Genomic DNA, 24,976 nt, shown 5'->3' with positions numbered 1-24,976 from the left:
TTTTCCTTATACTGAAAATGAGTTTTATTTATCTGTAAATAGAATTCATTTTTGGAATAGGTGGCCAGTAATTGAAAACTGGCTAATAATTGGATTTTCGTACCTTATATACTAAAATGAACTTTGTTCACCTATAAATAGAAATCAAATTAAGTGGCCAGTAATTGGGGGGTGGCTAGTAATTGGCGATGTACCCTATTTTTGTGTGACAGTGTTTCTTTATAACACCTAGCCAGTAAAGGACTAGAGAGAAGGTATCTATTTCAATATAATTTTTCATTATTATTCTCGTTTGAAATTGCTTTCTTATCCTGAAATTGTAGCAAACGTTGCATTAGCTCGAACAAACTGTAAAACAATTACTTACCTCTGTTAGCTTTGCCAATAACAATAACATTTATCAAATTACTCGGCCGAGCGACTTCGAGGCGATACCGAGGGAGGAACAAAATTGACAAAGCAAGCAAAAGGCTTTCAAGGTTCGCGTGTTGCGTCGTGTTTGCATCCGTAATTTGTTTGTTGGCGGCAGCACACGGCAGACTACATTAAATGGATCTCCGCTTTGCACGCTACCAGGCATGCCACTCACACTGTTCCAAACCTTGTCTTTAATGTCTTTCTTTAAACACTAGTCGCGTTTATTATTCTGTTTGTGAACGGTCTAAGCGGTAGTGCCTTCTTCCTATCGCTAAACTATGCAGGCCTACAGTTGAATTACTAAGGACCGCCGCGCCTAGCCCTTAAGCTCCAGACAACGTTATCGACAGAAAATCTAAAACCAGTCTCAAAATAAACAAACCATAGCTCGCTCGATTGCCCATTCCTCTCATCACTGCTATTCTGAACTACGTGGAACCACTGCCGAATAGTACCTAGCTTTATTCAAACTTATGCAAATTCCAATTATGCAGTCTCCAACTGAGTTTAATTACTACTTCTCCCAAATTATGCCACTAAAATAGTTACTATTCCACCTTCCAGCTGTGTACTAAAAGTAACTTCTGGAATATCTAACTTTAAAGTTTGTGCTACAGCAATTTTTGGTAGGTCCCTGTTGGTGTGGTTCGTATTTTCTTCATCGCCATTCGATTTTTATGCCATTGTTTTTCTGTTACCGCAGCTCTCTCAGTGCAGGTAAATGATCAATTAGAGATTTAACTTCGTTAAAAGCACAAGGCAGATTACGATACATTTTAGCAATGTAATGTAGCAAACTTGTGGAGATAAAAGCTTTTATAATTTTATTCATATTGACGTAGCGATAAGGTCCATAAGTGTTAATCGAGTGTCCAGGGTGATTGGCTGCAGCGCTTCGCGGCACTTATATCGGACTAAAAGTACCATTATTGATCAATCAGGCGAGCAAAAGTAGCTCTTAATGTGTTTGTATCAAGGTCTTTATTTATCTGGTCAGCTTGTGTCTTGCTGGGTATAGGTGTTATCTCAGCGAACACGCCACGCCGTGCCAATTAAGCTGATTTCGTACTCTCTTCGAATAGAAATTTCTCGATGTAGTAGAAATTTCACGGTACCAGTAATAATTAGGTGATTTTAGTTGTTTACACTATTTCGAAATATATTTAATGTTTTCTCCATTAACTAGAAAAAACTGCCAGCACTTTTAAATTATATATATGTACTTTAAATATTTTATTCTCTGTTCATGAAGTAGCAAGGTTCATGTATGTTAAGACCTGATTCAAATAGCTTATTCTGTTGTATAGTACAATTTCACTAGTTTATTATTTTAAATGAATTTGTATACATATACCTACATATTATGTTAAGCCGAATACAATTCTTAAATCTTTTTTGTCGACTTTTATTCCAATGAAAGCGTACCTAATTAGAGTGACAGAACGATGCCCGCAAATTGCGAATTTCGATTTTCGTGATTAAGTATAGCCCTGTGTCTTTCTCCTACGCTTGTCATGAAAACATGACTGAGAGTTGTATCGTCCACCACATTATATCGTCGCTTTTCTAATGCCCCTCGAATTTTCACCAATACCTAGCCTATTCTTATTTTACATCATCACATCAATCCAACTAATAAGCTGATTTAATGTGCACCTGCAATTGTTGTACCTACTACGTATCTCTGTTAAATGCTATATCGGTGTCTACTAACTCTTCTCTTCCCCTTTATTTATAAACGCGCTACAAACCTCAAATAGCTAATAATCGTTTGTCCTTATCTCTCATTTTGGCTTATGTATTTGTAAGAAAGGCATAAAACATAATTTAACTAAATCAGGCCCGTAAAGTTTCATGAATAAGTGGGTTTATGTTTGCTTTAAGCCAGGTTCTCACAACTTGCCACCGAGTGTAATTTGCTCGTGGTTACACTATGTTATAAATATAAGCAGGCTCATTTGCAAGTTAACATATTAAAACTCTCTTACAGCTTTTTGCATTTCAAAATGAATCTCTTTTGCATTTGAATTAACTTACACCTATTTACCTACTACCTGGTACTAGAGCCACGCCGTCATATCTAAAATAATGATATATTTATGCACCATATGTCTTATGTCTTTATTTATTTATTTATTTTTACCTTTATTAATTATATTTACACTCATAATCTATCTTATAAGATCATATAATTCCTTCCATATTATTATTCTTTATTTTCTATTCAATTCTACTTACACCATAGGTACTAGCAATTATTCTGTCCAAATTCTAATACTTGTCGTTTACTTACACTCATAGGTACATATTTAACATAACTTTAAGCCATTTAGTTTCCGACTAACAGAAGCAAGGGATAATCTATCAAGGGTCTGCCTGAAAACCAGCGTTGTAGTTAATACGCTGCAATATTATGCTGAGGCAAGCTCCTATTTAACACTCATGAATATTTCTCCCTTAGATGTGCAACTCAATTTCTTAGTTTTTAAGTGTAAATTTAAGATTTATCTGTAAAATGTGTTACATTATTTGTTAACTCTGTCATTTCATGTGATGTTGAATACAATTGTTCTATGTCTATGTCTATGTCTATGTAAAATGTACATTAAAATTACCTATTAATATATTAATAATAATTCATTTAGATTAGATTTTTTATAATGTGTTTATACGTATTTTTTATTGTTTCTTACGTATTTTTGTATTCTACTTTTATATTCATCTTATAAATGACGTAACCTAAGAAGAAGAAAAATAAATAAATGACATTGACTATTCAATTCTTAGTTATATAAATATTTGCTTCATTATTTTGGGTTTCAAGAAGTATGTGCTACTCGCTACTTAAAATCATGATGTCTAAAATGCATACACTGGTTGATGTGACATAACAATGAAGCGCTGTAGATGTACTCTCATTGTAAACAAAATGGCGGCGTATTATAAACATGTTTTACACGGTTAACGGCCACGGCCCTTGTTGAAAACTCGTAACCATAACAAATTTCATCAATCATTTTTAACGTGCCGCTTTTAACTTGAAAATTTACCATATTTAATACTTCATAAAGGATATCATGAATGAAATTGAATTGTCTAAATCAAAATGTACCTCTAGAATTTTTCAAATACATATTATTTTGTTGGCTATTATTATTTGTATGCCTTCGAAATGTGGTGTTGGCGTCGACTTCTGCGAATACCTTGGACTGCAAAGCGTACGAACCAGTCCATTCTAGAAGAGCTACGCATAAACCGCCGGCTGTCGACCATATGTCAAGACCGCATCCTTGCATATTTTGGCCACCTCTCACGACGTTCTCCTGATAGTCTAGAAATGACGACTATGACGGGCAAAGTTGAGGGCCAGAGGACTCGCGGCAGACCACCCGCTATATAGATGGAGCGCACAAGTCACTACACCGCTGCATCTACATCTGCAGGAAGCTACACCAGCAGCACTGTCATCCCCAAAACGATGACGACTGACCTCCCCACGCGGTGGGGAGCGACCCGCCACAGTCGTCGCAGCCGAAAGGCGGGCACGGCCACTCATACCTCTCTATTAATAGAGAGGTATCGAATGATATACAGCAGCAGGAAGCCGTACATATGGCGGGTGACAGAAGCCTATGGAAGAGGCTGGTCAGCAACATTAGGACATGATGTCACGATCCTCAGCATTGAGGGAACGACTGATGATGATGATGATTATTATTATTTTGTTGTCATTATTGCATCTTTCCAGTAAATGCCAAAATATTTCACTTTTTACAGACAACCGCGTGTACAGTTTAAATTTATATGCCTATAAGAACGATTAATTATTGGAAACTGCGAGGTGACCTGTGAGGCTGATATTCAATAACTGCCCGATATTTTTTAATGACACTCACATATTATTAATTTTGTTGTAAAACATATAACATCGATGATACAAACCGTATGATGCTTTAGCAAATATTCACATGTCACGATTGGAATAAAATATAGGCGTGCGGTGCAAAGTTTTATTCTCGCCCTAAATATTCCATTGTGGCTGGGAGTAGAAATGGGACATAAATCCGAGGAGGCAACTCGCACCGATTACTCAGGCGCCGCGCGGCAGGTTTCGCCGCGCCGGCCGTCGCCCGCGCTGCATACCCCCACCATACAACTTTTATCATTTACAAAAAGTTTACACCCAAGCACTTAGAGCGCATTACGGCGATTGAGATAAATCACCCGTTTCTGATGAAACAAAAAGTCATCAAAGTTATTTATGAGCTTTAAAAAGACTGAATGCATATGTGTTTTCGTGAATAGATTCTTTCATACGATTTCTTCTTTTGTTAATGATTTCTGTGAACGGTTATGATCATGCTTCGGTCGTAAAACATGCTCATGCGCATGCGTTTCGTTGAAAGACGATAATTAATTTTATGGTGGTTACGCAGCTTCTATGATACAGTTGCTCGGGACTCCATTTACAAAATCATTATATGGTTTAACTCAGATCATTAGATTTACATATTTAGTCTTATCTCTCTCTCTCTGGTTGAATTAATTTATTCTACTGCTGTTGGATACGAAAATAAAGCTTGCTAGAACAGAGCTTGTCCAGTGATATAGCCATCTATTACTCGATCTAGGTACCCTATCAACAGCCTGTGCGCGGGGTCCGAGCTAGTGAAAAAAACACAACCTTCCACTTCTTCACTCCCGAATCTTTGGAGCTCCCTCGCAAGCTGTGGATATACATATTTGAACAGTACCTGCTGAGGAATAACAAAAGCATCTCCTACTTTGGCTTGAACAAAGTCACGCAACCCAATCTTCTTAGACACATGGAGTGTCGCTTGATTCTGATGTGTTGGCTGTGTCATTGTTTGGCGAACTCCATACGAGTTTATTTGTCTCAAGCACAACAATAGTTTTTTAGCTTCATTCACGGACTAAATACTCTATTGTGGTGCAATCCGGACGGTAAATCTCTAGAGTTAAATACGGCAATTATTCAGGGAAGGCAAGGTTTCATTGTGCCTGATGCCGCGGCGAGCCCGACCGTTCCATAGAATGCTCACTAAATTTGGATTTTCATGCCTTGTCATCCAACTGGGAGTGTTTTAATATGGTTATTATATTTTATAAGCACGTTTGGACATCGCATACTGTAATGTGCATTCTATTATTTATGCCATCTGGAGCATGAACATGTCTTCAACATTAAGCACAATAGCGGTTAAAAGTAATTCTTAACAAATGATTCGAGGATTAAATTACATTAATCTTGATTCATTTCTCGTGTTACCAATAAGCCAGCAACCTGAGCTTTCTGGTTTGAGTTTGCTAATATTAAAAATGAAAAGGCTGAGAATAGATATCGTCTTGGAGATGTTTATCGCATTAATATAATACAGCATTAAGATCACAATGGAGCGGCTCAAGAGAGACCCAATATAAGAAGCTTGGAACCCCACGTGCTTTGTTGTGAAAATAACTTTATGCTCCAAAGGGCGGGAATAGAATAAAGCAAGCACAGCTTTCAATAAAGCCAATGGTCCTTCTAAGAGATAAACTTGTGTCGCTCGTATCCTTTGTGATGATGTAATGATATTCAGCCGCAACCCCGCAGAACAAACAACTATTAGTTCTATAATTGAATTTTATTTTAGGGGCGCAAGTTCAATTGATACTTTTGATTATTTGCAATACAATGGTTAACCCTTATACAATATGCAATGCATAGTAATTCTAATTTACAATATTTTTTAGTAAGACATCTGTTTTACGCTAGTAGCTTTGTAGTATATAAAACTCTGCGCTTTAATTTCGATTATCAACTTTAGTATTCATTCTTGGACTTTAAAATGTGAATTTAGCGAGTTGATCTGAACAATGTGAGCATTTAAGGCAAAATATAAACGTTGAACGATTTAAGTTAAGCCGGGAAAGCCGTGTGACTCAGCTGAAATATGTGGCCACTGACATCACAAAGAAGCAAAAACACGCAAACGGCTGAGCGAAGTACGCAATATGTACCAAAAGGGAACCCGGCACAGCCCCGATACCATCAACATCAGCCTTATGCCATCAGACAATCGCTGCACCGCAATTACAAATAAGTTATTTACAGCACGCCCATTGGTAGATATTTTAAGCTTATCGCCATCTTTAATCTATTGATTCACTTGGCTTTATGCATTTGCTTCTAGAGCGTCTTGTTTCATCCAGTTGATATCCGTATTTGGACGGGAGTGCGGTCTGTTTTGCATTCGCACCTTTTAAGATTTATAACCCCTTTGATCTGCACTTAGTGATCAAAATTCATTAGGGTAGGATAATCCTCTTTGAAATAGTATTTTATACAATCGTGATATAATAGAGAGCTTTTCAGTCGAGTACCGTGTTTAGGCAACGAAGCTTGCTGAGTTGCCTAAGTCAGGTACGAGATTGAAAAGCTTGATTATATCACTATTGTATACAATACTTTTTCTACGAGCCAATAAAAATAATACTTTAAATTAGTAGAATCATACAAACAAACCAAACCAAAAGTATACACAGCTAAGATACGCAAGCAGCCGCGATACCTTCATATTGGTACGCGCCCCCGCCGCCGCGCCCGGCGCGTTGGTCAACGACACCTTCGCGTAACTCATGAGGCCCTGGTACTTGCTCCGCGCTAAATTCAATTTTTACACACTTGTTTTCTCGATTTTGGCCACCGTAGCCTATGGAGACTAACAAGCAAACACTAAGTGGTTTTCGTAGTCTATGGATGTTGCTATTTTAAGGGTGTCACATGCGCGTTTCTGACTTATGAACCTATTGTTTCTACTATACAACCTAAAATAAATAATTAATTTGAGCTATGGTTTTGTTTCGTCCTGTTGATCGCGGAGAGCTGTGATTGGTCAATTTCATTATAGTTGACTAAACTGTATCGTAATGAATATTATAGTTGAGTTGGGAGCCCGCACATTAAAAATACCCAATTGAAGTTTGGTATAAGAAATCTTAATTCAAGAATTATAGTCGACGAGTAGAAAAAGTCATTTATTCACATCATTGATTGATTCATTTAATCGGCTCGTCGACATCAACGGTGTTTGCGTGACTTTATGTGCAGGTGCAAACATCTTAATCCAGTGCATGTGAAGTTTTATAAATGTTTGTTCTATTTATTTATTTACTTTATTCTACTTAAGTAAGTATGTCATTTTTATTATAATTTATATCATTATGCAGTTCGGTCATATGAGAAAGCGTGATGAGATTCTGACATTTAGGTAACATTCGGAACCATAAATCTTTGCAAGCGTTTTGTTTATTGGCGGTAGGTGTGGACGTGATCCAAAGCAAGGCGCTAATGGACAAAAATCGAAGCGTGGCTGGTATGAAAAGATCGAATTTATTACTTCATAAGTCATGAGGGTTAAGTAATAATCGTCGACAATGGGCAATAAAGACATTATAGGCAGTAAAGTTCGATCCTCTTGCACGATGTGGCTCGGAAGTCCACGCATCCTACATTTTACTACTCATGAAATCAAAACTTATTTTGTTTATTCGGTTTCGGATTACAATAGTATATAGTTTATCGCATAAAATGAATATGGTTGGCAACGTAACGACATTATTTTGTTTAATTTATTGTTACATTTATGGATGTTCAATAGCTGTTGAGAAGCTATGAAGATAATAAAATTTGTAAGAATGACAGTCTAAAAAGTCTTTTATGTTAAGGAATTCGAGATGAAGATTCAGTACTGAGATTGTAAAGCAAACATCGGAATATTTTTACTTCATGAAATAGGTGTAACAGTCTTTCCTTTCGCCGTTGTCTTGAGTATTCGTTATATTAATATTTTAAAAACAGCAATGCTTTCAAAAAGACTTTGACAATAGCTTTACTTTTGAAAAGTTATATAGTATTATGCTAACTGAATCACCGATAAATAATATATTATTCTCTTGTTTATGGTATGGGTTTTTAACTGTCCATCTTTTCATAAATTGCGTAGTTACCTAGATATCAATTAATTAATTACAAATACGAATCAATAATATAAATGGATACTTTATATAAATAATAAGAAACAATAACTCGAAAGTAAATTATATTTCATTAAAAATATAAATTCTCCACCGTCCTCCTTCTGAAGTAACATGTCGAGAGTAATTTAAAACCAGTTTGTAGGCCATTTGGTTAACAAGAAGATTACTTACAGCTATCATCGAATGTTGCTCAAAATTATTAGAAACTTGTCCCGTAGCGTATCGTCTCAAATTAACGTAAATTATTTACTGTCAAGAAAATTTCATAACATTTATAGCGATATATCGATATTCAATAAGTTTTAATGACTTCTGCTATGGACGTTAACTGAGTAGTCTCAGATTTTATATTATAATAAATATTTTTGATTTCGTGATAAATGCCTTCATATTCATAGTGCAATAATAATATCAATTGTATCTCATTAATTTCATCTCAGAGAGATTTTAAGAGACAAATGTCTAAGAAAAAAAGGTTTTTTAGTACGAAATACGTACATACTTAAAAATATTATACATATGTTGTTTGACAAAAAGTATGCATTAGCAGTCAATGCTCTCCTAAAAATACTTTTTAGAAGAAACCGTATCATTTTTCCAGCCTTTTGTAGGCTAAATAGAGAATTAATATCCCCAAATATAAATGACTTATGTTTTGAAATTTACTGGTCATATTCTTAGGTAGAAGAACTTAAAAGAATGAACAAAAAGTTAGATATTTTGATCACAATAAAAAGAAGGAAAATATCATATTTTGGACACATACAGAAATGAGATGACAAATAATATACTACAACTAATATTCGAAGGTAAAATTGACGGCAAGAGAGAAAGGGGAAGAAGGAATCACCTGGCTTGACAACATAAAAAAAATGGACGAACATGGATAACGCAGCCACGCTGGCAAGAATGGCTAAGAATGCAGCAGGCAGGAGAGAGATGGCAAAGGTGGTCGCCGACGTCCGTTAGGGTATGGCAAATAAAGAAGAAGAAGATATTCTTGGGTAGAGCGATTAGTTTTGTAGACACTACTATCATCAATTGTGTTTGCTGCAAATTGATAAACAGTCAACGAGTCAACTCAAACAACGGAACTTGGGGAACACCATGAATCTAAACAATAATGTTCGAGCACACAACAGAGGGTTGCGTTACAATATCTGTTATTCACAACACTTAACAGTTTATCTCAGATGAACCAGTATTAAATATGATCTTGTCATACTCGTAGTTGTTACGAATGACAAGATCACATGGATATTGGTTAGTTTGAAGCGAGTGTTCGTTAAGTCTTAGGAAAACAGGGCAGGGAAGATAATCTCGCCGGCTGTCGGCGAATGTTTAAAATAAACACAAGCCGTGGTCTCCTATGATAACAACAATGTTTTGATAGTCCGTCCGCTGGACGTTACTTCCTCGTAAACTGTGCCCTGTCGCGGCCAACAGTTGTTATGTAATAAAGTTAAAAAGAAATTGTTGCAATAAATTAAATTTTTGGTTCCTTATTTTGTTACAGTGCTAATATAAAAAAAAATAGTGTACTAGGTAATATGTACTCAAAATTCTTATCTATGGGGCAATTCTCTGAACATGCTTCGCTACAATGGCTGAGGGTGTACCAGTAGTGACATGTATTGCAACACATCAAATTCATTTATTCCGTGATAAAACACATACATACCTTAGATATTACATGTCATTTCACAAGTAGTTAGGTATACCCTTGTTGAAAGTGGGTACAGATATCGTCAAACGTATTATTCATTATTTTGATAGGTATCTACTATGTATATGAAAAGAACTTGTTAAAACAGACCAAAGCAAAGATGAAAACCCTATTTGACCGTACTGTCGATACCGTTAAACAGAGTGAATAACATCATAAGCTTTCACCAGCTCAATGTTTGTCATGACAACAAAATTATGATCATAAAATTTATAGAAACATACACAAACACAATTGTATGTATATACACATACATATGATATAATACGTTAGACAGACTCCAGTTGCAATTAATATTCCAATATGCAACGGAACACGCATAGAAACAGATACTATTTGGTCAAGACCAAAACCTCATTTAACGGCACACGGCGGCATAGTTAAACAACAGATAAAATCACAAGCTCACACCAGCTTAATGTTTGTCATGCCAACATAAAATTACACTTTCCCAGTCGGCTGTTTTGATTACTGCCGCCGTCTGTTTGACCGGGGACAAGGCGGGCGTCGGAATGTACGCTGTCATAGCCGGTTTAAATCCTTCCAATGATTAGCCGAAATCCAGTCACGATTACACAGTTATTGACAGAGATCGGCCCGGAATTGAATACGGTTCGTCGGATCTATTAATGCGTGCGATATTCATCGTTTTGTGATCTTGCGCGGGTAGATAATGAGACTGACTGATAAAAATTGAGTACAATAGCGAATAGCCCACAATCAAGCAGCTTTCAGATTATTTTTTACTTGTTAAGAAACGTGTTTTTTGTGACGGTCGATTTTGTATTTAAAATGGGTATGTTTACTTATTAATACAGCACTTTGTAGCATATCTCACACATATTTTTTTATGTTCAAGAATACTTTCATTTAACTTACCTACCTATTTATAAAGCGTCAAGTTTTCCCCAGTAAAATATCAGTAATAGGGTTTACAAACGAAATTTAAATTTATCTTACCATTTTAGTTATTGGAATCATTCAACAATCAGTTATTTTTATATAGTGTGGGTAGATTCAAAATAAAATTTAACAATTATAAAAGCAGCTCCACCACAGACCGAAGCTTAATCCTCAGTAAATTAATTCTTTACGATAGCGATAGTTGGACCTGTTGCCGCTATTGTAAACGTGAATTATAATACAGCGGATACTCATGCATTTTCATTAGATACGCCATAATGCAATCAAAATAATAAATGAAGGAAACGATACTACAAGTTACGGCTAACACGAGGGAGTTCGACATAAATCAGGTGAACGATATATTCCGACAAACGACAGAAGCTTTTTAGTCATTTCAAAGTTATATTGAAGCCATTCTCCAAGGCATACCGTGCAACAATTGCACCAATTATATGTCAAACGCAAAGAAAGAAAGTAGGCTTTATTACCAGAGGCGAAAAAAGCTGCTGATATTCTGTTTAATGAACTTACACTTAGCAAACAGTAAGTAATAAGACGCAAATTTCCTCAGAATTTAGTGCATAATTCATTTTGTAAGCGACGTAAATATTCTCTTACCTGCTTGTTTGTTGTGAGGAGAAAAGGGGCCGTCGGCGGGCATAGAATCTTTTTTTACATTGAATTTTATGTGTGGGAATTTTAATATGGGACCGAAACGGCACGTTCTGCTCACAGATGGGCCGCGCGCAGTTGGTTTAGATACTTTGCGAAACACGTGTCGCTTTTAGTCATAAACTTTTATACTTCTTAAAAGAATATTCTTAGAACATTTCAAAAAACATCTTGCTGTCAGCTGCGGATCAGTTAGCTATTGTTTTACCGAGGCAACAGCTTGTATCTTTCATTAAGTTACTAACAGATGATTGATGAAAGTAACATTACAGTGAAGTATGTTTATCGCAGTAATCGATAGTTTCTCCGCTATCAATTTAACCAGGAGATAGCGTCGGCTCACACACGCTGTTTCACGGCGGGGCGGTACAAAAGCGCAGCGTCATCCATCTCATATTTTTCGAGCCTGGACTTCAACGGGATCTACTCGAAAAGTTCAAAATAAACACGAGTTCTACGAAATCTGTCAGCAGCGGTAGCTATTGGCCCCATCACGGATCATAAAATCCAGTTTGATTTATGATAGCGGTGGAATCGTATTCAGCATCTGGTTTTTTTTTTTCATCAACACCTTTTAAAAAAATGGGGCGCAGACGCAGAGTTCAGCAATCGTAATCTTAGCAACATTTTATTACGCACAGCATTTAATTAATGAATGAATCGTTTTAATTTCCGTTCATAATCGACTAATAAGAAGTAATGTTTAAAGCAGCTGGAATTCCCGCAAGAAATCCGTCGGACGGTGCGCAGCGGGACGCCTCGACAATGGCAACCAAATTAAAAGGAACCGTAAACGTTTGGACTTGAGCCTCGCTAAAATTTATTGCTCCAAGCTTTTTTCTCTTGTTTTGCTTGCTAATGAGATTCGAATGTTGCAGCTGTATTATTTGAGATTGCTGGCGTTGATTAAAAAAATCTGAGCAAGTTACTGCGCACAATTCTGTGCCGAATAAGTTTCGCCGGGACCCAAAAGTTTTAGGAATACTTTTTTATTCAATTTCGTTCGACAACGCAAGCTGATTAGAACCATTTCGACATGTCTGGAAACCGAGCAAGCTACCCGAAATCCAATAGCTTTCTTTCAATACACATATTGAAATTCGCAAGTGAATTGTAGAGCATCTTATTGCAAGCGATACGATGCTGAGCGGGCCGGGGCGGGGTCCCGATTTGATATCTGGTGCGGTGCAATAAGGCTGCTATTGATTCGATGCTGGTCAGGCTACGCGGGTGGTCCTAGACAATGTTGTCGAAGCGAAGCGGGAATGCAAATTTCACCAGTGTTTCTGGTCAGGTGTTGTTGAACTCTCGGGCAATTAGCCGGGGGACTTGCAGGATGTAAACCGTTAAAATCGACTATGAAACGACTTTGAGTATAATCAATCATGTTCAATAACGATTCGAGCGTGACTATTATTAATTTATTTTAAACATTATTTATTTATATTAATGAGCACGATATTACAGTTCGTAGCCTTGTTTTGTTTAACCATCTTTATCAAATAACTTATACGTTAATATGGTCACATTGAGGAAAGTAATGTAATCGTGATTCATTGAACTTGTATCCATAGCTACAGGATACCGATCAAAGTGTTCCTAATAAAGCAAAAAATGGAAAGAGCCGGTGATGCAACACGAACCGAGTGCAGCAAACTAGATCCGTGGAATAAAGAGCCGCTTTGAAACCCTGACGAACGGAGCTAAGTAGGGACAAAGGGACAATGGTGAAAGAGCATAAGTACCGGAGCGTGGCGATCCAGTGCCAGTTTCCGGCAACGTGGGAACGCCTTTTTATTGCCATCGATAATTTCTCTGCTCACTGTTATTCGATACTCGAATCTTCGCCATTACCTGCCATAAAGGGTATATGTGATTGGGATCTCAGGTAATTATTCGCAGAACTCACGGGTTTATTGCTTTAAATCATGATTAGCCAATCTACAAAAGCTATAAAGCCCTTTAGGATTTCAATTAGCAGCTTTTAATAGTGGTATTATAAATAAATTATATTATTACGATGCTCATTTTAATCCGTGAAGTCATTATAAGATTTTAATTAACTATTAGTTACCATAGGCAGTTACGTAGGTACGACGAGAAGATTATCAGACTAAGAATTTGCCCGCAACTGCCTTCGCTTCTTATATAAGTAGGTATTAATTTGGGAATAAAGAATAAAACGAAGACGACACAACTTTAAAGAAAGTATCCCAGAATAAATTGTAATATCCGAATATAATATATAATAATGAAGGTTATTATAAGCTGTCTGTTTACCAAATTTCACCCATATCAGTAACTATGTTTCACACAAATATCAAAACATACCACATTTTACATTTGTAAATTTATAAGTAGGATAATAAACAGTAATGATAAAAGTTGACTAGATCTCAGAAAACCCGAGCGCGTAAAATCAACTCCGACACCCAGCACACTTTCCTAACAATAGTTCATCAAATGGTATCGTGAACCGACACGTCATTTCACGGCCCATCGGCTGTTGGTCTATTTAGCACTTCTATTTCCTTCAGACGTCGACGAACACCCGATCTCCAATTACGCGTTTCATTTTGCCATGGCTTATTAGTTTCCCCCTGACGTATGTAGAGTTACAGTAATTACATAGAGTGAGTTGAGTGAGAGAGTTTACCTACTCAAGCGGAACTATACAAGGGGATTTCTCTTGATCCGAAATCATTCGGGCTCCGCTATTTGTCTTTTTGTTATCTGTTTTACTAGGAACTCATTTAAAAATCGTTCGCAGTGCTCTTTGATTGTTTTACTCCGTTTGTCCGAACGAAAGCAAACATTGCTTGATCAAATACATGCCCGGCCGAGTTCATCGCATGTTTTTCCTTTTTCTACACCATTGGCTGAAGCTATTAGATAAGCGTACCTATCAGACAGAACTAACAAGTAAGGGAGACTCTTGCCAAATACCTACGTGGCGGTGGAAGCGCATTTCAGTCAGGGAACCAATGATTTATTGGTTAAAGTTGCGCCATTTCTCATCACACCATTCGTTACTTCAATAAAAAGAACGTCTCCCGAATTATTTATCGGAATAAGTATGAAACGATTTTTATTACGGTGTCTATTTTAAAGTGCACTCTGTCAAATGGCTGTTACCTACAACTATAAATAAATAATAACTTTTGATTTATGATATCCTTCCAAAAGCGATTTTACTTTTTGAGAGCAATGAAATGGTTTTTTATTATTATGACAACTGCTAGATGAAGCTTTATAGGGTGCGCTTCAGGGGATTTTTTTCCACTTTGTCATGTTTTATTACTACCTTTTACTATAATTATGTAATTAACAATTAACGAAATATGAACAACAGACAACTAAACATAGTATCCATTGTAGGTACCTAGATACCTATGGGTACCTATCTATTAATAACAATCATAGATAAAATCGTTGTTGATTATTATTGACAAGCGATCATATCAGAAACAAGGTACCTATTGTAATTGATATTGGTCACGCTCTCTTGCTCTACCTATGTTTAAAAAAATCTGCCTCAAGTTAAATTATACTATAATGTTCTGATATAAGTAACCTCATGTAACCATCCAGAACTCTTCTTAATATGTGCAAATCATGCAACACTATACCATTGGTACTTCTATGCAGAGGGAGTCAGGAAATCACCCGATTGTATCTAAGTACAGGGTACCTAATGGTAAGGTAGAGTTACATGTTCACCACCTAAATAGGGAAAGTGCACCAACGGATGACCACAGTGGCCCCACTTGTAGTCAAGTGTAGGTGCATAATTTACCTTATGAACGCGATGCAAATGCATAAATTATCACATATAAATAAGAAAAGGTGATTTAAGTCAACCATTTCGAACCAATTTAAGAATTGCCGCTCGGAACAAAAATTACTTAATGCAAAGGTTATTTCATGGCAGTTGTGGTTTTCTACCTATGATACCTGTATCGTAGTGCGCGGAGCAACCTGTTGGAATTCCATTATACTTACTTACAACATAATGAACAAAACAAATTTTGTTCAGCAGATAGAAAAATACAAAATCTATATATATAAACGTGAAAGACCTGACTGACTGACTGACTGACTGACTTAAATCAACGCACAGCCCAAACCGCTGGGACTAGAAAGTCCAAATTTGGCAACTAGATTCCTTATAAGGTCTAGGGGTCCACTAAGAAAGGATTTTTCAAAATTCATCCCCTAAGGGGGTTAAAAAGGGTATGAAAGTTTGTATGGGGTTCAAGTTTTATTTTAAGCTAGGAATATGAAACTTCGTAAAAAGATATATTATTAAAATCCAAGAAAACTCATTTCAGCTTTTTTGAAAATTCATCCCCTAAGGTGGTGAAAAAGGAGTTGAAAGTTTGTATGGATATCAATCATTTTTTCGAGTGGTGGACTTGAATCTTTGTATTTAGGGATATTATTAGAAGATAGGAAAAGTAATTTCAGAGTTTTGTAAAATTCATCCCCTAACAGGGTTAAAAAGGGGTTGAAAATTTGAATCCATTACAAATGCTTTGAAACTTCTTAGAAAGGCATAATAGCCGATTAGAATAAAAAGTAATTGCAACATTTTTGGAAATTCAACCCCTAAAGGGGTTAAAAAGGTGGTGAGAAAGGGGTTGAAAGTTTGTATGGAGATCAGATATTTTGTGAGTGCGGTGTACCTATTATTAGAACACAAGTAAAGTAATTTCAGCAACCAACATCAAAATCCACTTGACTTAAAACTTCATACAACTTGCTAATAAAGAAAAGTAATTTCAACATTGCTTGGTTATGAAAATTATAGGTACTAAAGATGTAAAATGTTGAAGATAAGATTCCACGCGGACGAAGTCGCGGGCAACAGCTAGTACTTAATAAACACGATAAATACCTTTTGAAAATGTTGTCATAAACAGTCTAATTAGCTGTTCCTTCCACAGAGACCCAAAGTTTGAACTTTCTGACTTGGCACATCAATTTGTGGGTTGAACCGTGAACGCAATTAACTTGTCAACAAACCAAAATTACGGGATCGCGGCACGTAATCACGATACTTTATGTCACTTCATAACTTCACTGTAACCGAGTTACAAACTTAAAACACATCACAAAAGTGTCAATTGGCGCACTTAACGAAACTTAGTCGGGCAGGCTGAAAAAGCTCTTACAAGTCTTAGTTTAACACAAGTTTGTTATTGGTCGCATAACGACGCGACGGGGCAAACCGGTTATCGTTTACGAGTGCTCGAAGCTAGTGGCGGGGCGCGAGGCGGCGTGAGGTCGCCGTGGCCGCGCGGGGCTCTCTGGCTACAGACGAGAAGCCGTGGCGGGCGAGGGGGCCGAGAGACGAAAATGGCTTCACAAGTTAATTTTTTTCTCTTTCCTCCTTTAATATTCCGCATATGCCGTGCGCGGCGGCCGGTGCACGCGCATGCGTCCTACCCCCGACGTAGGGGTTGTAGTGTAACGCGATGCACTTTACATAACTTATTGGGCTAAATCGAAGCCACTGTTTAATAAATACCCTGCCGGTGTCGGGTTTGTGCGAAGCTTCCTCTGTGCTCACTTTTGCAGCATTAACCCGCGACGAGCCTTTAAGCTTGCTGAAACTCCAACCATTAATCAAATTTACAAAACATTGTAATGAACTTATGAAACAATATAGACTACTTACTCATAAACAATCCATGTGGGTTACAAAATGCCTCGTGCATAAAATTACACTTGTGCAATAGATACATTGTTAAATAAGACGCAAAAAAGCTACTTAATTGAATAATGTACATATAAAACCTAACCTGTCTTATGTACAATAAAGTGTTTACATACATACATACATAAGAAGATAATTATGTTTTCACCACACCATCTCGGAAAGGCTTACTTTTGCATTTTATTCACATGTGAGGCAAAGTAATCAAATGCAAATTTTGAGTTGTTTTCTTATGTTTACTGGTAGAATTGACTTTTAAATGATAATTTTGGATGATACATATTTAATAACATTCATTTGAATTTGATTTGGTTTCATTTTGTTTGATATTTTACATTTAATATTTCCTTCAGGTTGGTGTGGTGAAAAATTTTGTGTTTCACTCGGGGGCGAATTTTGTTTAACCCTCGTGCTTTGAAACCCTCGCAACGCTCAAGATTCCATTTCTCGAACCACTCGCTACGCTCGTGGTTCAATTTTGGAATCTTTCGCTTGCTCGGGTATCAATATTAGCACGAGCGGTTAAACAACAACTTTGCCCCCTTGTAAAACAAATAACTATTGTCTAACACATAAAGTAATAGCAAATTAGGTACCTCCTATAAAATTTTACAAAACCAGATATTATAATAAAACGACAAATAGGTTCGTAATTTTATTGACAGTGAAGGAAATAGTAGGTAGATTGTATCACAAGGGAGCAAATAAATTTGCTACCATGTGACACATACTACTTTTCACATCACCTATGAGAAAAAAAGTGTCCTAGGCCAGAAAAGTAGCACTTTGATCACTCCTAGCTCCTAGAATAAAAAGCCCTTTTTCCAATAGGTGATGTGAAAATATTAATTTCCCATCAAGAACGTAATTAGAAATTCAGAATGAGTAATACCTATTTGAAATATGTCCATCCATAGTTATATGTTTACTTATATTATAAAACTAATGGATTTAAAGAAACTTAACCACCCACATGCCAGAAATATATTACATACGTACCTATCTACAAGGAACTCACACAATTAGTAAAAACTATATCATTTCCAAATGTCGCTGCCTTTCATCAAAGAATCGTAAAAATTTTACTGTCGGCTTTAATTTGGGAAGGACTCTCTAATTAGCAGCTCTGGAGCTTTGATATGGAAAGACGGATGGGGCTCGGTTTATGGTCCGAAGTAAACATGAAGGTGTGAATTGTCATCATTAAACTTGGTATTAATGTAACATTCCGAAAATTATAGTGGCTCATAATCTCATTAACTTGGCATATCAACTAGTTCTTGGTGAACATAATATTCTTCTTCTTCCTCGCATTATCCCGGCAGTTTGTTACGGCTCATGGGAGCCTGGGATCCGTTTGACAACTAATCCCAAGAATTGACGTGGCACTAGTTTTACGAAAGCGACTGCCATCTGACCTTCCAACTCAGAGGGGAAACTAAATGCCTTAATGGGATTAGTCCGGTTTTCTCATAAATCGTACAAAATATTATAAACGTAGGTTTGTTTTGCCGTTTTATTTTTGCATTAAGATCCAATATTTTTATTAATTTTATAGCAAATGTTTGGTTACAAAACCAAAATTAGAGTAACACATATGTAAAAAGTCAAATCAATATGACTAAAATTAGATTTAACCAAAGCGTTAGGGAAAACTAGTTTTATAAAGGGCCTTGTGGAGCCCCCGAGCCCCCCTACCCACGGACCTAGTGTCTCGATGCCAAAGGCCAAATTCGTAGCGTGCACCGAGACAACTATATTTGTAAGTGTTAAGCTGAACGTTAAAAATGTGTATCAGAGAGAACTTGTGATTTAATCCGTGACTATAATTATACACAAACAATTAAGCTTAATGAAACAATGAACGAGATTCTGGAGATAATAAGCTATGCAAACTATGCACGCAACTGCATACAAATTGCCTGGTAAAGCTCCGCGTAAAATGATAAAAGTTTTCTTTGTGAGAAATCTAATAAATATTGTTACATTTCATTCCTAATTAAAAACTTATACGTTTCAAACTTGTTTTAGTTCCAATTGTAACCGAACATATGAGAAATAAAAAATGTATGCATAAATAGTAGATTGTTATCCAAGGCATGAAAGGCACCTATTTCTGACGAGATATTTGGCGGTCGAATGGAGCGAGATCACCAATACTTCGAGTCAGAAATGGGCGCTTTCACCCGAGTTAAGCACTCTACTTTTCATTCCGAATACAAGGACAGTAAATTGCAATTGGATGAATAGAAAATACGCCAAATTAATGAAACACCTCTACACGGTGGCTAAAAATAACTGTATTCCTTTAGCCAAGGAGGTTTCGGGATCATACAGAGCAACTTTTACTATGGGACCAACCCCGAAATTGCGATAAAATATTTACCCTCCCATAGAAAATGAACCAGCCAAAATTTAAGAAACTGCCAAAGTTTTTTCGCGCTTTCGGGGTTGATCCCATAGTAAAAGTTGCTCAGTATAATCCCAAAACCTCCCTGGCAACGGGAATGCAGTTATTTTTTAGACAACCTGTATAAACGTAGAACAGTCCGGCAGACATACGGATTCATTTATGTCCAGATATAGGATTCTATGGGGCAGAATTTATTGACAGCTAGGGAGTTCCTATATCAATGAATTCAATTATCGATACATTTCCCTAATACTAGTGATCGTCTCCAGTTTCGTTTGTAAATGTATATTATTTGTAGTATTATTTGGGGGTCGATGACAAAGTTTATACAAAGCCTATTTTATATGACCTCTAGGTTAAAAAAAATACTATAAGTGAAGTTTCAAAAATCCCTTTAAAATATATAAAGAAAAAGAGAATTTAGTTATTATTTCGTTTCATGTTAATACTTTGAATAAAATTATATTTTTACAAACAAAACTTGGTGCGATCACTAGTACATGAGAGAAGCATGGATAGCTGAGTTTATCGATATAGGAACTCCCTAGCTGTCAATAAATTCTGCCCCATAGAATCCTATCGGCCCAATTCGAACTTTAAGATACGTCAGTTAATAAATAGATCTAGAAAAGATAGTGTCACACAAGTGTCAAAAGTGACGTTTTTGTTTGAAGAAACGTCGCTTTTGACACTTGTTTGACACTGACATATCTAATCCATATCGTTTCCATATCTATTATTTGACGTATCTTAAATTTCGAATATGGCTGTAAGTCTGTTTATGTCCAAGCTGAACCAGATCCGCTTAGCTCACCCTTTCGCACTCGCTCGGTAAATTATTTTAAGAAAATCGCCTCATCAGATCTCGTCTCTTGGGCATAAAAACGTTGCCACTTTCCAAAAGCTTTCAATTCTTGAATAAAAAATTATTTCTACGAAAGCGAACAATCTAAATAATTTATTACATAGCCTCCCATTAGCACGGCTATTACATTATTTTCGGAAGCTTAGAGACTGAAGGGTCTGATTTTAAAATCAAATCATGAAGTAAATTTATAAAATGTTTTGACGTTTTATTACGTTGCTATCAATTTAACAGAATTTGAAAAAGAAGAAGCCTATAAAATTGTATCTACGGTGATGACTTTAATATTTGGTAGATATTATTATGTTAGTTCATAAGTAGAAAGATTTTCTTTGCGGTACATGGAATTTAGACGCTATAGATAGACCTTCAGAGAGATAGTCTTTTGCACAATCAACTCACGAGTTCAACTTTCATTAGAATTAAATACTTAGTCTACCAGTTAGCGCTATGCATTTTCCGGTGACTATTTAAATGCTAAATATCGTCTCAATATAAAGCTCAATATAAAGCTACTGTATATTATTCATATTAAGTAACAGTGGTGATATGTCATTGAAACGCATACGAATTTAGGAAGAATAAAAAACATATTATTACCTGTATGAGGCTACTCTTCTACTTTTCTTCAAAACTGGCGAGAAAGTTTAATTTTATCCACAAGAGAGCCAAAGTTAGATCAAAACTTGGAGTCGTTTCATCATGTGTTGGCTGGTGGAAAAAAAAAAGGATAAGTGATGAAGAGGCCTACATGTGATAGGCAGCCAAAAAAAAGGATAAAATAAGTCCGATGTCGAAAAGATCGGCTCTCCACAAAGGCGGACCACAATTTCAAATTCATAGCACCGACGATTAAAAGTCAAAACAAGTAAAAATGGCTAACAGTCTCGATAAAGGACGAAAGTATGCAAAGTGCTCAGTACAGACGACGGACGGCCGACGGCACACGTGGGAACTGTATGCAAATCGCGCCGGGTTTTGGACGAGTATCCGACCAAATGAAGAAGGTAACATGAATGTACGGGCTCTAAACATGCGTCATACGTTTTATGATCCGCAATGGCTCCTAGGCCAAAAACCAATCCCAAATGAGGTTATTTAGTACGTTCGCAAAGAAAACGCTTTATGTATGTGACGGTATGGATGGCTTAAAAAGTTTCCGATATTACAGGGATAATTTGCATCTCACAACTAAACTGCGGAATGAACTGTCGCCTGCGATATTTCCGGACCGATACAACCTTCAAACCTTCAAGAAAGAGCGTACTCCCATCTTAAAGGCCGGCAACGCTCTTACAACCCCCCTAGTGTTGCGGTTGTCCATGGGCGGCGGAAATCGCTTACCCGTCGCTTATCCGTCTGCTCGTTTGCCTATACCTATCATAAAAAAAGATAAATCTGATTATCATTAATTTGTCTTAAATTTAAAAATTAAATTCATACTGTACAACAGTACTAATTTCAATGACAAATAGTTGTCACAAATTGATTCCACATTACATTAAAGCAGCGGTCGGGAACCTGCGGCCCGCGGGCCGCATGCGGCTCGTGAACCTGTCACTTGCGGCCCGAGTGCCGCCTTGGCTATTTTGTATGTAATAGTGACAAACGACAATGTCTCATAAAGTCATAAATATTAACAAAGTACGGCCCGCGTCACCTCCGTTAACTACTATGTGGCCCTTGGCTGCTAAAAGGTTGCAGTAAAGGACGGAAATCGTATTATTGTATTGAAGTGCTAAAGCATAGTTTTGATGCATTTGCCGCGGTGCCGTGATGGCCGGCTCGCGTGTCGCGCCCCGATAACGAACCCGAAGCGCAGCGCCGCTATTCCGATCTAAACCTATTCATAATCATAATACTTAAAACGCCTATTAAAATGTATCTTTCTCACAAACAGAAATGGCAAAATAACGGAAAAGGACAAACTCATTTCAATGGCATTTCAGGTTTGGTAGACAAGAAGAGTAAACCATAGAAATACACAGTCAAAAGGCACACTGTTATTGGTTTAAGGGTTCATACCATTAACTGCATATAGTAAATACTACCATTAGATATGGCTAAGGTGACAATCGTATAGCTTTAAAATTGCATGGATATAATATGTCCATTCATAATAATTATTATGAATTTACACTGAGAAAAGAAATCGTTTAAAACAATTAACGTTTAATGCTTTAAACGGTTCCATATGAGCCTATCGAACCAAGCAGCAAAGTTTACTGTCCGTACGTTACGTACGTACGTACGTACATTAATTGATATAGTATAGATAGCAGTTAATCTTAATGAAATCACTTTAATGTGTGCTCGATAGATCATATTTTTTTCAGTGTAAATAATTCATGTAGGTGGTACTTTAGCATAGACGAGCGTTCGATGGGCTATTGGAATACGGGGCCAGTACAGTCGCCATCAGATATATCGGAGTGGCCAAGGTGTTCACAATATCGGAACATGCACTCTATAACCCTGACAATAAAGGCGTGCTCAGATATTTGTGAGCACCTTGGCCGCTCCGATATATCTGATGGCGACTGTACAAACTGCCTGCGCTGAGTAAGTAGCTGAGAAAACAAAAGTTTACATGGAAAGGTACGTAAATATTCTAGGAATTTTAATAATGTGAGTGAACTTAGAAAGTGTGATTTAGCCATTTCCTATTTAATTAGAAAAGTGCAATGTCAGTTTTGATATATCAATTATTTATGTTTGTTTCAGGTATTTTTTGAAGCATTGATAAGGTAAGTAAATCAAAATATGTATATAATTAATTAGGTATTACTAAGAAAAGCTGTATTCTAGTTCTACCACTCTTTTAATTTAGATTTTTAAACCTCATTATGCAGTAAGATACTATTTACAAAGGTATCCTACTGTATAATGGTACACAAAGTTATAAATAAAAATTTTCTTATTGAAATTATGTCATTAAGTTATCATATGCGCTTGCATTTCGGTCGTATTTACTTGTTCGTATGTACATATGTAGGCGAAATGCATAGTATCATTTTGATGCCAAATGTAAGTTTGAACTGGCCTCCTACTATCTTCACAAAAAATCACTTTGAACTTCGAACGATTCATGAGATAAAGTCCTCCAACAAACGAGAAGACAGACGGACAGACAGGCAGATGCTTCGAAATAGGTACAGGCACTTGACAGGTAGGAAACCCTAAAAAACTAAACTCTTTTGAAGTAATATTCGTCAGCTGTTATTTTGGGATAAAAATATTTAACAAAAAGTTGCACCGTTGCGCTTAACAAGCACCAGTCTCCATAAAGGTCCCGCCCGATGACTGCGCTCCTTGTTGATATTCACCGACACCCCGCTATCACAGATTACATAAGTTAACAGATACGCTACCTAACAAAATTTACCGATCAGCAGTGGCTACGCCAATGACGTTCCTTGTTGACGTTCACTGATACCTCACCATCACAGACTATAATAGTAACTCTATGAGCTGTAGACTGTACTTTCTTCGTTCAGTAATTATCACAGCGGACTCACAATGGTCTTAAGCGTCTTATTTATAGGCAATTGTGGCCTTTTTAGTTAAAACCTTAATAGAAAGAAACGCTCTACCCTTCATGTTTTATAAGTTTTATAACAAAGACCCTGTCATTTTTATCAATGGGCTCTCAATATCTTTTTATATGCATTCAATTTACAACAAGATTTTGCCCCCAAACACACACCCTCCATTTGTAGACTCGCTGTAAATTCCGAAGTTTAAGAAATGCGCGTTATTTAGTATTGTCACAAATATAGCTTGTTTTCTATTAAAAATAGTAATATTTACTATATTTCTTATACATTTGGCTAAGCGCCACTTGCACCATCCCACTAACTTGGGGTTAACCCGTTAATTAGTTAAAACAGTGTCAAATTGTACTGGTAACCATGGTCACTCCAGGTTTAACCGGTTAACCCCGGGTTGGTGGGATGGTGCAAGATTTGCACTTACTTAGTGGCGCTAAATAAACTAATTTGTATTAAAATATTTTTTTAGGCAAATATACCTATGGATGCTAAGTTGGTTAGTTTGTGGCAAAAACATATGTAACTTCGTATAAGATGAATAAAGTCTAAGGAAATAACTAACGTGCCTCGGAAATCAAGAAAATGTCATTCTCGGAGAGATGCCACACACACCTTTTGCCTATACTCGGCTAGATGGCGTGACGACACCGTTTCATATTGAACAATT

At 36.7% G+C, this 24,976-nt stretch overlaps 1 protein-coding gene across 4 annotated transcripts in view; it reads right to left on the bottom strand.

Annotated features, from left to right (window-relative positions):
• Nucleotides 1–17,087, bottom strand: part of LOC134670207 (uncharacterized) — a 123,963-nt gene extending 106,876 nt beyond the window's left edge. For all 4 annotated transcript variants that reach the window (XR_010099030.1, XM_063527922.1, XM_063527923.1 and 1 more), the window contains exon 1: nucleotides 16,659–17,087. The gene's annotated coding sequence lies outside the window, so the exon portion shown is untranslated. The remainder of the gene's footprint in view (nucleotides 1–16,658) is intronic.
• Nucleotides 17,088–24,976: the final 7,889 nt, after the last annotated feature.

The sequence above is a fragment of the Cydia fagiglandana genome, chromosome 13 (assembly GCF_963556715.1).
Source record: "Cydia fagiglandana chromosome 13, ilCydFagi1.1, whole genome shotgun sequence".
Classification (NCBI taxonomy): domain Eukaryota; kingdom Metazoa; phylum Arthropoda; class Insecta; order Lepidoptera; family Tortricidae; genus Cydia; species Cydia fagiglandana.
This window is presented reverse-complemented; position numbering and strand designations above follow the sequence as displayed.